The sequence below is a fragment of the Chlorocebus sabaeus genome, chromosome 8, assembly GCF_047675955.1.
Source record: "Chlorocebus sabaeus isolate Y175 chromosome 8, mChlSab1.0.hap1, whole genome shotgun sequence".
Taxonomy (NCBI): domain Eukaryota; kingdom Metazoa; phylum Chordata; class Mammalia; order Primates; family Cercopithecidae; genus Chlorocebus; species Chlorocebus sabaeus.
The window spans coordinates 109,752,037-109,769,104 of record NC_132911.1 but is presented as its reverse complement, the minus strand read 5'-3'; the positions used below and the strand labels follow the sequence as shown (position 1 = coordinate 109,769,104).

At 34.9% G+C, this 17,068-nt stretch overlaps 1 long non-coding RNA gene and 1 pseudogene across 1 annotated transcript in view; both read left to right on the top strand.

The window, feature by feature from the left end:
- LOC119624877 (uncharacterized) overlaps positions 1 to 17,068 on the top strand; it is a 263,450-nt gene that overhangs the window by 38,930 nt on the left and 207,452 nt on the right. The window lies entirely within an intron of this gene.
- On the top strand, positions 10,846 to 11,694 carry LOC103237711 (large ribosomal subunit protein uL16-like; annotated as a pseudogene).

Sequence of the window (17,068 nt, the reverse complement as noted above, 5' to 3'; positions counted from 1 at the left end):
TTTCAGCATACAGGTGTAGCACAACTTTGTCAGATTTTATCCTCAGGCATTTCATTTTTGATGCTATTTAAATTAGTATTGTCTATTTAATTTAATTCCTCATTGTTCATTGCTAGCATATAAAAAGGTAATTATTTTATATACTGATTTCATATCCTGCAATCTGCTAAAATACCTATCGGTTGTAGTAGGTTTTGGTAGATTCCACTGGATTTTCTATTTAGTTTTATTTCTTCCTTTTTTTTTTTTTTTTTTTTTTTTTTTTGAGTCAGGATCTTGCTCTGTTGCCTAGGCTGGAGTGTGATAGCACAATCATGGCTGACTACAGCCTTGACCTCCAGGACACAAGTGATCCTCCCACCTTAGTCTCCTGAGTAGCTGAATCGTAGGCATGCACCACCATAGCTGGCTAATTTTTTATATTTTTTGTAGAAAAGAGGTTTTACCATGTTGCCCAGGCTGGTCTTGAACTCCTGAGATAAAGGGATCTGCCCACCTTGGCCTCCCAAAGTGCTGGGATTACAGGTGTGAGCCACTACACCTGGCCACTTCTGCCTTTTTTAACAATATGTGTTTCATTTCTTCATCTTTACTTACTGTACTTGCTAGGATCTCAAAAAAAGATTTAATAGAGATGTTGAGAGTGGACATCATTATCTCATTTCTCATTTTAGGGGAAAACTATTTAGTTTTTGTTTGTTTGTTTTTGAGATGGAGTCTTACTCTGTCGCCCAGGCTGGAGTGCGGTGGTGCGATCTCGGCTCACTGCAACCTCTGTCTCCTGGGTTCAAGCGATTCCCCTGCCTCAGCTTCTGAGTAGCTGGGACTATGGACGTGTGCCACCATATCTGGCTAATTTTCTGTATTTTTACTAGAGACGGGTTTCACCATGTTAGCCAGGATGGTCTTGATCTCCTAACCTCGTGATCCACCTGCCTCAGCCTCCCAAAGTGCTGGGATTACAGGCATGAGCCACCTCACCTGACCCTATTCAGCCTTTCATAATTAAATATGATGTTGGCTATAGGCATTTCATTTATGTCCTTTGTAAAGTTGAGGAATTGTTTTTATATTCATAGTTTGCTAACGGTTGTTTTCTAAGAAATGAATTTTGAGTTTTGTGAAATGCTTTTTTTCGTCTTGAGATAATCGTATGTTTTTCTTTCTTTGATGGTTAATGTAGTTCATTACATTGCTTGCTTTTTGATGATAAACTAACCATGCATTCTTGTGATAAATCCCTCTTAGACATGATGTATTATACTTTTAGTATGTCTTTGATGTCAATCTGCTAAAATTTTGTGTTTACATTCATGTTCATGAGGATTATTAATCTATTATTGTTTTTCCCCCTTGCAATACTGCCTAGTTTTGGTATCAGAGTAACAGTACTGGCCTCATGAAATGAGTTGGGAATATTCCCTTTACTTTTTTCAAGGAGTGTGCTATGGTTTGACTGTGTCCCCACCCAAATCTCATCTTGAATTGTAGCTCCCATAATTCCCATGTGTTGTGGGAGGGACACAGTGGGAGATCATTGAATCATGAGGGCAGTTTCCCCCATACTGTTCTCGTGGTAGTGAATAAGTCTCATGAGATCTGATGGTTTTATAAGGGGTTTCCCATTTGGCTTGGCTCTCATTCTCTCTTGCCTGTCGCTTTGTAAGACAGACGTGCTTTTCACCTTCTGCCATGATTGTGAGGCCTCCCATCCATGTGGAACTGTGAGTCCATTAAACCTCTTTTTCTTTATAAATATGGCACAATCTCTTATTTGGGTATGTCTTTATCAGTAGCATGAAAACAGACTAATACAGAGGATGTGTAGGATTTGTTATTTATTCTTTAAATGTCTGGTAGAATTTACCAATATATCAATGTGGGCATTGCATTTTCTTTAAGGGAAGCTTTAACTACCAACTCAGTTTTTAAAATAGATATAGATACAGGGTTATCAAGTTACCTAAATTTTTTGAGTTAGCTTTATAACTTGTGTCTATCACATATTTTATCCATTTCATCTGAGTTGTCAAATTTATAGGTATAAAGTTGTTAATGATCTTCAAATCTTTAGAATCTGTAGTGATTACTGCTATTCTTGATATTGCTAATTTGCACTTATTCTCTCTCTCTCTCTCTCTCTCTCTCTCTCTCATTCCACTTCAAGGTGCATCAGTTTCATTGATATTCTCAAAAAATCAGCATTAAGGTTTATTTATTTTTCCCTACTGATTTTCTGTTTCTATTTCATTAATTTCCACTGTAATTTCTATTATTTCCTTTTGTCTGCTTACTTTGGACTTCTGTTGCTCTTCCTTCATTGGTTTCTTAGAGTGGAAGCTCATATTGATTTAAGATCTTTCTTCTTTTTTAATGTGAGATTTAGTGATAACATGTCCCTTTTAAGTACTGTATTAGCAGTAACTCATACTTTTAATATGTTGTATCTTTCTTCAGTTCAAAATACCTTCTATTTTCCCTTTGATTTCTTCTTTGAGCTATTGTCTTTTGTCAGCAATATGTTATTTAGTTCACATATTTAGGGATTTTCTAGTGATCTTTCTGTTATTTATTTATAATTTTATTGTAATCAGAAAATGTACTTTATGTGAATTGAATCCTTTTACATTTTTATGCTTATTTTTTGGCCTAGCATATAGTTTATCTTGGGAAATATTCCATGTGTGCTAGAGATAATATATACTCTCTTGTTTGGTAAAATGTTCTATGAATATCAATTAGATCTAGCCCGTTGATAGTGTTATTCACATGTATACTACATGTCTACTTGTGCTATCAATTTTTTAGGGAGGGTTATTGAAATATCCAGCTCTAATTTAGATTTATTTTTCCTTGAGGTTATATATTTTTTTACTTTAAAGTTTCTTATAGTGTAGGTATGCTGGTGATTAATTCTTTGAGCTGTTGCATGTCTGCCAAGTTCTTATTCCACTTCCTTTTTTTTTGGACCTTGTGATGCAACAGTATCACTTTTGTTTTTGAAGGATAAGTTCATTGGGCATATAATTCTAGATTGATAATCCTTTTCATACTTTAAATAAGTTGTTCCACTCTCTTTGTATTTGCATTGCTTAGGATGAAAAGGCTGCCATGCTTATCTTGGTTCCTTCATATATATAATTTAAAAAAATTTTTTTTAAGATTGTCTTATTTTTAGTGGTTTTTTGTGCAACTTGATTATAAAGTGCCATAATGTAGTTTCCTCATATTTATTGTGCTTGAGATTCATTAAGATTTATGGATCTCTGGTTTATAATTTTTACCAAATTTAAAATTTTGAGAATTTTGTAAAAGTATTCAATTAACATTATTTTCCCACTTTCCTCTCCTTTCTGGATTCCAATTATGCATATATTAGTCTTCCAATTATGCATATATTAGGCCTCAACTTACTGATGCTCTTTTAATTTTTAATGTTATTTTTTCCTTATTGGTTTTGATAATTTCTATTGTCTTGTGTTCAAGATCATTACTCTTTTCTTCTATAATGTCTAATTTGCCATTAATACTAACCAATGTGTTTATTTCTGTCTCTGAGATAGTAATTTTCATTTGCAGAGGTTCTATTTCAGCCTTTTAATATTTTCCATGTCTTTACCTAACTTTTGTAACCTATGAAACACAGTTTTGTGACTATTTTAAATTCTTTGTCTGCTAATTCTAACATCTGTGTCAGATCAGGATCATTTTTGATTTATTATTTTTCCTCATCATGGATCATGTTTTCCTGCTTCTTTGCATGGCCAGTAATCTTTTGTTGGACACCAGGCATTATGAACTTTACCTTGTTAGGTGCTTGTTATGTTTATATTCTAATTAATATTGTTGAACTTTGTTTAGGGATGCAGTTCACTTCTTGAAAACAGTTTGATTTTTTTTTCCTTTTTGACTGATAGGAACAGACACGTATTCCTGGCCTTTGTAAGCTCCATGCCCACAAAGATATTAATAGATTATTTCTTATCTATTTACATGGCTGTTTTCCCAATCTTAGGTGGTTTCATTTCATTCATGAGCCAAGTCAGCCCTCTACTGAATACTAAAGAGGAAGCTTCTGTAGATCTTCAGAGTTCTATCTGTGTGCAACGCTCTCCTCTCTGTTACTTTGTTTTAGGAAGTCTAAGAACTTGGTCTCCTGGAATCCTGATTCCATCTACTCAGCTAAGAAAGTCTGTCTGACTCCCAACAGGTTTCTGCTTCTGTGCCATTGACTGGAAACTCATGGCAATGAGTTGGCCAATAGTAGTGCTTGACTCATTCGTTTCCCATTTTTCAACATCACTGTCCTCCATTGTGTAATGTTCAGTGTCTTAGAAAACATTCCTTCTTATATTTTAGCTATTGTTTTTCTTCTTTTGGTTGATACAGTGGGATACTATATCCAGCCTTTGTAATTCCATCTTGCCCAGACCCAAGACTTTTGGTTTTGGATATTTTTTCCTTGTTCATTCACCTTAAACAGTTATGCCTCTAGATTACATTACATACAACTGAAACATCATTCAGCTCAGTTGTCAGACATTATGTCAAATTATTTCAGAATAAAACCTGACTCACCAAATATTTGTCAGTGAAATTCTATCACCTATGTTTTCCATTTTTCTCAAATTCACTTACCTTTTCTGAGAACTTAAGAGATATTTTTGTCATTACATTTATGCTTCAAGGATAAGATATAATTATAAAAGAATATTTTCTTTTTTGTATGTGTTTCATTTGTAATGATATTCTACAACTATGAAAATTTAGAAATCAAATAGTTTTACTTAAGAAAAAAAAAGTATGCCTAGTATTTGTCAAAAAGTCAAGCTGTAGAAGGTTGAAAATCCCAAAATCATTAGAAAATCTGAATTTATCCCCAGAAGACTGATTTATTTGTGCATGTTTGTATTTTCCCTTAAACCTGAAAGGGTTGGGGGTGGGGAAGGTTTCATGTGCATTAGCCTACTCTACAGCCAATTTAAAAATCAAAATGTCTATCATATGTTTTAATTTTAGGAATATAAGTCTCAAATGTTACAACATTTAATGAATATGTTAGACTTTGTTGATAGCTTCTGTATATTAAAAATCTGCCCTTGTTGATAATCTTTTTTTTTTTTTTTTTTTTGAGATGGAGTCTTGTTCTGTTGCCCAGGCAGTAGTGCAGTGGCATGATTTCAGCTCACTGCAATCTCTGCCTCCTGGATTCAAGGGATTCTCCTGCCTCAGCCTTCTATGAAGCTGAGATTACAGGTGCATGCCACCACTCCCAAGAAATCTGTGATGAAATGTAGGAAGAAATCATTGCAGATATCTTACCTTGAGAACATTAGGTAAAAATGGGACACTAAACCTGAGAATTACTTGTCTCCTTCTTAAGGAAATACAATAAGAAATAAATAGTTTTGGCTTCTTTAGGTTATTAAAAAGTACAAATATAGACATATATGTGAATTACATGCCCCATTCTTAATTCCTAATATAAAAAAGGATATCACATCTCTCTGAACCATTATGCATCCTACACTGTTTTGATGCAAAGACAAAACAGTGTACATTTTAAGTAGGTATTTTCTCATTTTGGAGACGAACATATAATTTCAGATATTCTTTTTGACATAGCATTGAATTTTTGATGCTATGTGGAAGATATTATAGGAATAAAAATTACATCAACAAATTACACTTCACAAAGACAAAGACAGGCATATAGACAGTTTTATAACAGTTTCCTTTTTTTCTTTTTTGACAGGAAGTATAATTATTGGTGAGTATTAAGAGGGGGGCAGCATAGTAGAGATGTGTTCACCATATTGGCCAGGTTGGTCTTGAACTCCTGACCTCACGGTGATCTGCCTGCCTCAGCCTCCCAAAGTGCTGGGATTACAGGTGTGAGCCACCATGCCCAGCTAGCAATCTTAAAATTGGATTTTTTCCCCAGAAATTTTAGTAAATTAGAAACAGAAAAGACTATACATAAATTGACACCCTAAAATAAAGTCTAGGGCATTGTATATGCCATATTGCTTCTGGAACTAATATTTAGGGGATACTCAATATAAACCTGTAATTTTTCTTCTTGGATATCACTATTACAGACATTGAAAATGATGAGCAGAGGAGAGTGAGAATTAAATTTTTTAGCATGGCCTCTTGGGGACATCTGACTGATATTTTGTCATGTCCAGAAGATACATAATACAATATTTTATGCTGCGAATTGAAAAATGATTTCTAAGAAATCTCAGGAATGACCTTCTATTTTCTCCTATTACTTTTCTAAAGTCTTTCCTTGTCGGTAATTACACTAATAGCTCTGTCCAGATACAGTAATTAAATTTCTCTCTTCTCTCAACAATGCAGTGCTCATTTCCTTTATTCTGAGCATATGTTTTGAGTTTTTCTTTTTATCCAATGATCAGTTGAAATGACAGAAGAAATGAAGTAGGAAATATACTAGCCTGGGTTTTAAATTAGAGATCAATTCCATTGACAGAACTATAATGCTAAAATTCTTACACTTGAAGTGCAGAGCGGGCTTTACTGATCAGTCATCATTCACCACATAGACAAGGGAAGCCCAACTTAAATAACCGAAAAGTATCTGTCATTTTCTCTGATGAAATCTGTCTCAACTACTAATATAATTGGTCTCCCTCTGAAAGCCTGGGAACAAACAGACACATTTTCCAAACAGGTCAGTAGTTCTAATCTAATAACTTCTACATTTCCACATCTAGTTAGGATGTAGATGATATGAAATACCTTTACTCGCATTGAAACAACAAGAAATTATTGCTTAAATATCTCTATATGCAGAAAGATTGACAAATAGATATAGATGTACATGTAGATATTCATATACATATTTTCTTTAAAGCGATCTGGGCATAAAGATACCTAAAACCTAAAGGCATTGTACTCAGAGGATGAGCTCTTTGGCAATGATGATGGAAAAGATAGAGGAAATTTTCACACTGAAGATCCACTGGTGAAGTTGGGGATCTGGGAGAAGGTGGGGGCAAGCAATGAACTAGGCTTCTGGAGAACAAAATATTGGTTTTACTTCAGAGGAAACAGTCAAACTTGTGACAAACTTATAGGCTAACGTGTCAGGCTTTAATCTGGAGGAAGCTGAAGCTCAAAGATAATGCTCTCTGCAAAATAATAAGTTTTTAAAATTTTGCTGCATGATCAGAGGCTAGGGACAAGGTTGGAAAGCAGAAAGAGCTTTCTGTCTTAGCAGTATCACAATTTTGATATCTGGAGATGTCAAAGTCTCTTGTTTGATCTTCTCGCTGTCGCTAAGTCTCTCAGTCCTTGACTCCTTAATTACATAGGCTGTTGTCTTGCAGTCTTACAGTAACAAGACCTCACAGTCTCACAGCCTTCCGGTCTTGAAATCCCACACATTGTAATATGGAAATCTCAGCCTGTTAAATCATGGTCTCAGAATCTCAGGATCTCACAAGTTCAAGGTCTAACAGGCTCAAGGTCATGCAGTCTTGAGATCTAGCAATATCATAGTGTTTGGTTCTAGGGTTCTCCGGAAGGAAGAGCCTAAATTCACTATCACAATGCTTTGGAAGCTATTGTGACCAAATCCTGATACAATCCAACTTATGATATAGTCAAAACCATCAGCCCTTTGGCAGCATAGAAAATGGGGACTGGGCTGACAAATACAATGTCTTAGACAGCTACTACCAAACATATTTGACAGAATAGCAGGAAAATCAGGAAACTTAAATACAGGTTAATAGAAGTCAAAACTGTAGTATAGAAAGAAAAAAAAGGAAAAATAATGAAATTAGGACAGGCAAATATTTCTTAAATGGGACACAGAAAGCAGCAATCATAAAAGAAACAAATAGAAAAATAGGTTAGACCTCATCAAAATGAAAAAGTGTTCTCAAACTACACTGTTAAGAAAATGAGAAGTTAAGCCACAAAATGAAAGAAAATATTTGCAAAACATTTATCTGACAACTGATTCATATCCAAATATACATAAAAATTATATGAGAAAAGCAATCCAACAAAAATGGGCAAAACATTCGGGAAGAAACTTCACAAAAAGTAGACATGTGAATGGCCAGTAAGCCAATCATAAGTAAATTAAAAAAAAAAAAAAAAAAGAAAGAAAAATGACAGTATCAAGTACTGAAAAATACATAGAGCAAATTAAACTTTCATACTTTGCTGATGGGAGTTAAAAAGGCCAGCCTCTGTGGGAAACCACATTTTGTCATAAAGTTCAACATGTATCTACCCTGTGACTCAGCATTTCCATTCGTAGGTATTTACCCAAGAGAAGTAAATATATGGGCCCACAAAAAGATTTATCAATGTGCATTTCAGTTTTATTCACTTTCCAAACAGGAAATGACCCCAATGCTCATGTGAGTGAAATTGTGGAATAATCATACAATGGAATGCTCCCCTGCAATAAAAATGAACAGACAACTGATACACGCAACAGGAATGAATCTGAAAATACTGGGGGAATAAGTCAGACACAAATAGGATTGTATAAGCCTATTCCAATTATTTGAAATTCTACCACTTCAAAATGGTGGTAAAAATAAAATTAATGGGTTTTTTGGTTTGTTTTTTGTTTTTGTTTGTTTGTTTTTATGGAATCTTGCTCTGTTGCCAGACTGGAGTGCAGTGGTGCGATCTCGGCTCATTGCAATCTCCACCTCCTGGGGTTCAAGTGATCCTCCTGCCTCAGCCTCCCTAGTAGCTGGGATTACAGACACCCGGCACCACACCCAGCTAATTTTTGTATTTTTAGTAGAGATGGGGTTTCATCATGTTGGCTAGGATGGTCTCCATCTCTTGACCTCGTGATCTGCCTGCCTCGGCCTCCCAAAGTGCTGGGATTACAGGTGTAAGCCACCATGCCCAGCCAAAATTAGTGGTTTTGAGGGTGGGGAATTGAATGAAAAAGAACTGGTGGTGAAAATATTTTGTACCTTGATTCGGGTGGGAGTTATATGTTATATACATTTGTCAAAGCTCATTGGACTGTTCACTCACTTAAAATATGTACATCGTATCATACATAAGGTACATTCAATAAAGCTGATTTAAAATAAACAAGAGAAAAGGACCAGTTTAAGTAATCAGAATGGATGTGAAAAACTTTATAAAGATGCTTATAATTTCAACTCTATAAAATATTAATTATAACTGCCATTTGTTGTATATTCACTAATAGTCAAAGACTGTACATAATCATCTTATACATACTATTTCATTCAAAACATCACAATAAAACTATAAGTTTGCATTAACTTGAACTATCTGGATGCAACATTTTTTAGTCAGTCCAATGAAAAATGTAAGATATGTATAAAATTTTCATCCATAAAATATTCTTCTACCATTTAGCTAATAGTGTTTTATGTTTGCCTCATGGAATATGTCCTTCACATTTGCTGCTATGTAATTCTCATGTCAACTAGTTTATGTCTTGAAATATTTATTTCACCAGATTGGTTGCTTTCAGCAGAAACACTCTTACCTTATTTTCCATTTTGTTGGCTATCGTATGACCTTGGCCTCCAGAGCTGACTGGATCAGCACTGCTGCTTGACTGTGCAGCCAACCTCTCTTCTAACTGTCAATAAAGCTAAATCAAAGGATACTACCTGTGAGGGAAACAGCTATGAACACAAGACTGAATGTTTTGTTTTGTCTTCTCCTATAGTTTATGGCAAAGTGGCTAAGGACAATATTGAATCATTGCATTTCCTCTGTTTCCGCTCTATAATCCACTCTTCTGGAAGCAGAGAGGAGTTACATTGTCCTTCCAGTGTTGCAATGTTCCAAAAGGATTCTCTTTGTCCTCAGACCAATATACCTTTAAACACTGAATTTTAAATCACAAAGTAGACTAGAAGAGTTACCACATGCTACTATCACTTTCCTTGAATGCCATATTTGAAGGTGACTTTTCATCATGAATATCCCACACAAAATGGTAGTATTTGGCTTTCTTTTCTTTGTAAGTTTTGAGATCACATAATAAACAAAATTAGAGCCATCAAATTTCTATGGGCAATGAAGCAATAACTTGACAAATAAAAAACAAAATAAAATAAACAAATAAATAGAACAAAAACCTGCCTTACAGCACACTGATAAAATCTTAAGCTCTCAGCCCTCCACCATTTACTGTATTGATGTAATTCATACCCATGTGACTTTATAATGAAAAGTGTGTTAGAAATGATTGTGATCGGCAAAACAAAAACATCTGAAGTGAACCTTTAAAAAAAAGTGCTAAATGTAGTCCCAGCTATTTGGAAGGCTGAGGCAGGAGAATGGCGTGAATCCGGGAGGCGGGGCTTGCAGTAAGCCGAGATCGCACCACTGCACTTAAGCCTGGGCGGCAGAGCGAGACTCTGTCTCAAAAAAAAAAAAATTAAAAATTTTATGTTTTCTAATATAGAAAATAAAGAATATAATTAGGCTACGTTTTGAAAAATGTAAAATAATATCTATAATTAGACTACATTTCATTGTTAAGGAAAATAGGATGATAATAGAGCCATATTTGAAGTACAGTACAAGAATGGAAGTATGTTGTAAAGTTACACATGCAATAAGATAGAAAATCTCTTGCTTAGATAAGGAGAGCAAAACATTTAGTCCAAAAAAACTTTATGAAAGAAATTTGAAAACAAATTGTCAAGTTTGGTGTTTGAATTAAGACGTTGCAAGTATCATACTCCATGATGGCAATTTGATATTTAGAGCTATAGACTTGAATATAATCATTTTAAAAGAAACTTATAGCTCTCTTTCCCTTCGGCGTGCCACTGAAGATCCTGGTGTCGCCATGGGCCTCGCCCCGCCCGTTGTTACCGGTATTGTAAGAACCAGCCGCACCCAAAGTCTCGCTTCTGCCGAGGTGTCCCTGATGCCAAGATGCATTTTTGACCTGGGGCGGAAGAAGGCAAAAGTGGATGAGTTTCCGCTCTGTGGCCACATGGTGTCAGATGAATATGAGTAGCTATCCTCTGAAGCCCTGGCGGCTGCCAGAATTTGTGCCAATAAGTACACGGTAAAAAGTTGTGGCAAAGATGGTTTCCATATCCGGGTGTGGCTCCACGCCTTCCGCGTGATCCGCATCAACAAGATGTCCTGTGTTGGAGCTGACAGGCTCCAAACTGGCATGTGAGGTGCCTTTGGAAAGCCCCAGGGTACTGTGGCGAGGGTTCACAATGGCCCAGTTATCATGTCCATCTGCAGCAAGCTGCAGAACAAGGAGCATATGGTTGAGGCCCTGCGCAGAACCAAGTTCAGGTTTCCTGGTCGCCAGAAGATCACATCTCAAAGAAGTGGGGCTTCACCAAGTTCAATGCTGATGAATTTGAAGACATGATGGCTGAAAAGTGGCTCATTCCAGATGGTTGTGGGGTCAAGTACATCCCCAGTCGTGGCCCTCTGGACAAGCCCCCGGCCCTGCACTTCTGAGATATTGAAGTTTCACTATGCTGCCCCCCTCTTAATACTCACCAATAATTATGCTTCCTGTCAAAAAAGAAAAAAAGGAAACTGTTATAAAACTGTCTATATGCCTGTCCTTGTCTTTGTGAAGTGTAATTTGTTGATGTAATTTTTATTCCTACAATATCTTCCACATAGCATCAAAAATTCAATGCTATGTCAAAAAGAATATCTGAAATTATATGTTCGTCTCCAAAATGAGAAAATACCTACTTAAAATGTACACTGTTTTGTCTTTGCATCAAAACAGTGTAGGATGCATAATGGTTCAGAGAGATGTGATATCCTTTTTTATATTAGGAATTAAGAATGGGGTATGTAATTCACATATATGTCTATATTTGTACTTTTTAATAACCTAAAGAAGCCAAAACTATTTATTTCTTATTGTATTTCCTTAAGAAGGAGACAAGTAATTCTCAGGTTTAGTGTCCCATTTTTACCTAATGTTCTCAAGGTAAGATATCTGCAATGATTTCTTCCTACATTTCATCACAGATTTCTTGGGATCCAAATATCAAAATACATGGTAATATATATATATGAGATATTCATAGCACACACTGAAGGTGTCCACCCAATATCCATTTAACTTCTCTTTCTTACTAATGTAACTCTGATTATGTTCAGGCCACTAATGTACCTAAAGAAAATAATTTAATCTCTCAACCTTGGCTGCAGTCAAGGGCGGTAATGTGTTACATTTACAGATAATAAAATATTGGAGATGGCTTTTTGTTCATGAATAAAAAAGCCAGTCATCCTTCCAGGAATATGGATATAATAGGCAGGCATTTTGTGACCATGAGGAGAAAAGATCCACTTTAGGAACAGCAGATTAGAAAGATGGAAGGCAATTGAATTTTTGAGGGCATACGTGAGCAGACGCACGAAGCCTGGACTGTGTATTTCCTAACTTCATGTGAAGCATAAAAACTAAGCCACATTTGGTTAAGCTACTCTGTGCTTTTGTTCCAAGACCTTGTAGTAACTCCGGCTCCCAAGAGATTAGGGCTTAGCACCTGAGCATTTTGGTACCCTGAAATACCTACTTCGTCTTGAGAACTCATTTTCTTTCCCTAACATTGTAGTCTCCTCCAGGACTAGAGGATTGCTTAAGTATTAGCTTATTTGAATAAGGACCTGATATTAAGACTGATATGGCCTAATTCTTGACAGTGTTCTCCTGGAGGAATGGATCATTTCAGCCAATGAAGTTATGAAGGATGAGGACACTTTACAGCCAATGACTGGAGTTGTGTCATGAATGAACAGATTGTCACACTTTATAATGCGGTCATTAACTTATCTAGCTCTAAGTACCCCTAGTCTCCTAGACCTGTACTTCTTGCTGACTGTTACATACAGCACTGGAGTAACCTTATCTGTCCTCATACATTTCAAAAATTGATAATTGCTAGACCAGAGCTAAGCTTGCTCTGACATTGAATACTATGTCATGAACTGTATAAGCGTCTTATTTTGGATCAAATTTTGCAACCATATTTTGTTTGCTTTAGTGTTAGGCAGTCTGAGTTGCTAAGATAACATCCATTAAGCTGAACCCTCTCGTATTATGACTTTTCTGAGAAGCAGATATTACCTGTGAATTTATCATGCAATTTTAAATTCAGAATTTCTTACGAAAATAAAAATTTGAACTAGAAATAGTTTCAAATTGGAAAGCTCTTCAGAACTAGTATTATCATTTATGTCTTGATCTGAAAATAAGATAAAATAACAGCTTTTTAATTGAGTTTAGATGTTGAAAACCTTGAAAAGTTCAAGAATTAATGAGATATTGAAGTTCAGGAACAAAGGTTTATTCCTGGCTGAATCATTTGTGTCTAAAACATTTTTATTTCTGGCCAGAGAGAGTCCCCAAAGCCTCAGAAGATTTGTACTTGTCCATAGAGTTCAGTACACTCTATGCTTACCACTGTCAGATGGGAAAGACAAGGCTTGAAGATTTGAAATTTTAAATAACAACATTCCCATTGCTAAGATTTCAACACAGGTGAATTGCTGCTTTGTCCATTTTGGTGAGAACAAGATGAAATGTGAATGGTTTATGTGTGTGTTTGTGTATACAGATACATATATACATGTGTTTAATATATATATACATGTGTTAATTACTGGGTAATTATTTATATTCACATTTAAAAATTCTATACTGTAATTTTAGTGTGAATAAAGACAGTAGAAGACCCTTTTGAAGAAGTATATGGAACATCTGTTACAATATTCAACAGAGTTATGTTTGTTCCACAACATAAACTATCAGAAGCACCAAGAAAGGAATAACTGCAAACTGTTACAATAGTAAGAAATGTAAATTTTATTGACTTCACGTAATTTAGTCCAAATAATAAAGTGTAAGTTATATGCACCAGTGCTGCTTTATTCACATTTGTTCAACTTCATAATGTTACTTATTGACTTATTTCTTCTATAAGAAAGTAGCTGATGATTCTGTGTTGAACCTCAAAGCATGCAATAATAGTTACAATGTGATTATGAAAGTAACACCTAAAAATATTGTGTATCTATTTTCGTTACCTAAAAAAAGTTGATTATGTATTTTTATATTATTTACAAGCAGGCTGAGGAGATGAATCCTCCCAGTTAATCAGTCCTTTAAATAACATTATTTAAACTGTATCAGGAAAAGTGAGAAATTACAAGAGAAAAATACAGCATAATTCTCTATGACTTATTCTATTCCAATAGCATTTGCAATACAATTTTGAAATACAAGTGACACACATACAAAAATGAAGCCACCAAGTTATAACAATAAATAAGAGAAATAATTGCTTACTGCAATGGTATAGAAAAAGTATATAATCACTTGATATTATAAAAATAAGATTTAGGCAGAAAGGCTTAGTTTAGAGAAATTGGCATTATTATAATATCCTAGAATATTTTTAACGTGTATGTTTGTGTCGTTGCCAATGTCAAAGCAAATGTCTCCAAGTCATTGTGCAACAAGCTATTGCTAAAACATGACCATCTCACTACTGCATGAGTCTCCCAACCTTATATGAGGTCCCCAACCTTATATGAAGTCTCTATTGTCTTCTCCCCCAATATAATAACTTCAAATTCCTTAATTTCAGTATATTCCATAATTTGTCTAGCTATATAATTGCATGTATACATAATATATGCAAAATACTCATGTACATACACACACAAAACTTACCATCATCATGAAAACATTAGGGAAAAGCGGGCAATTCTTTAAAATACATTTTAAAAAGCAAGAAAAAAGAGGCAGAGGCAACACAAGTAGGGAAAACATATTCATTCAGTTTCAGCAGAGAGGCTGAAACCAGATAACATATTTCACTGAATCTAAAAGACATTCATTTTAAGATGAGCAGTTTTTCTTGTACCACCAGAAAAGAAAAAAAAAATGCTTCCAATTATACTATGACTCATTATTGATGAGAAGATGCATCTTGATTTCTGCAGTATTGACATGTGAAAAAAAGTTTTTTAAATTGATGAAATGTACTTAATGTTTTTCATCTTTCTCCTATTTTGAGGGGCTATCTTCTTTTTGAAGTACATTCTTAATAGTATTTCTGATTAACATTAAAGTTAAGTTTTACTGCCAAGTAACTGAAATGGTAAATGAGAATGCTAATAGACTGCAAACATTTCCTCTTTCCATGAGTTACTTCTGAAGTCTAAAGTGTGTTTAGTGTCCCATCCAAAAGGAAAAGATTTGCCCTGCAAAAGAACAAGTCATACATTTCATACAAGTGAGTTTTTATTATTCAGTGTCTGGAGTGTTATGGGCTCAGCAATCTGAATTAATAATGCAGAACTGAGAATGTGTTTGTCTATTTTTGTTTCTTCTAAACTAATGTTTGAAGTGCAAGTCTCTATTATTAGACTAATTTTCCTCCATTATAGAACCCTTTAACAAACTCGTTAGTTTTCAAAACAAATGCATCTACCTTACTCAAATTAATGGGACTCTTAGTTGAACATTCTTTTCAAATTCTTATGCCCTTTTTTTTTTACTATTACATAATTAAACAGTGCAATCTAGTATCTCTCTATGATATAGACAAATATTTTAGGTACAACTATTATTATTCCTTTCCTAACCAATGCTAAATATTAAGACTTTAAGAGAAAAAAACAGTCAAAGCCAGTATAAGGTTTTCTGTAGGTCTCATTAATAGCATGGCAGCCTTGTATGTATTGACAACTTTGAGTTATAATCCTAATCTTTAAATTATAGTATGGATCTTATGTTATTAATGCTTCTTTAAACTACAGTATGGATACAAGATTGTTAATGTTTCTTGCTCAGATTATTAATGCTTCTTTTAAAGTGGGTTAAAAAAGTGAAAATCTAATTCTAATTAGTGTAAAACTGGAAGAAGTTCTTCTGCATGTTGCTTCTTTAAAATTTCTATTCTAAAAATAGGAGATAGTTATCCTCTAAATTGGATCTATGTCTGCTGGCTATACATAGCAAAGCACTAAGACTTGCTCCCTTGTCTAAGCTGATGAGATAGTGTTATAATGATGCCAAAAGCTTGATTAAGACAGCTGCTATTTGAGGAACACAATGTAAAGGGCATGTAAGTAGCAACTGTTCTCAGACCTTAGCATTTTGTATGTTGGATGTTACATGGCAAAAGAAGAACATATGTGAGCTGTATTATAGTGGCTGCCATGGAAACCATTTACCTGAGTTAAGATGCAGTGTTATACTCAGAGCTTTTATAATAGAGTAATTTTTAAAACTCCATTTAAAATTATTTTTTGAATTCATTTTCAAAATCAGCAATCAATAGTACTATTTTCTGTATTAATCAACATCACATTTAATCTCTGTGCCTCCATGTCCTCTACCAAAGGTACAATAATAATATATAAGCCATGCCCATTTCTTAGGGTTGTTACATCAAATAAGATAACGTGTTAGAAAGTACTTTACACTCCTGCCATTAGTTAATATGTAGGGAAACAACACAATTAAATTCCATAAAATAAGGAGTTGCATTTTCTTCAGGGTTAGTGAACTGACTGGGTGAGCCCAGCTAGCCACCAAGGAATTCCATCCAAAGCCGTCCATTTCTTATTTGTGGTATAGTGCCACCTATTGGCAGTTTTGTTTTCTGGCTCAAATATTAGCGGAAGCAATCCTTGGTTCTACTGCTGCTTGGAAATTCTAAGAGTACGGTAGGGATTCCAGAAATCTCCTGGTTGTTGATATTTGCTCCATTCATATTGAGGATATTAGGAACAGATAATAATGGGAATAGGAGACTCAACTGTACCCCCTCATCTTCTGCTATCTTTCTATTCCACCTTTCTTTTCCGCTTGTCTCCACCCCCACTCCGGAATATAAGAGGTTTAGCCCATCACAGTTGGAGGGTGTAAGAGAGTGAGTGGAAGACAGGAGAACTGGGGTCAACAATTGAATTATATTAAAATCAGATTGATTAGATGGCTTGGTTTCTCTTTGCATGCTTTTTATATTTTATTTTTCTTATTTTCACTGATTTTTAA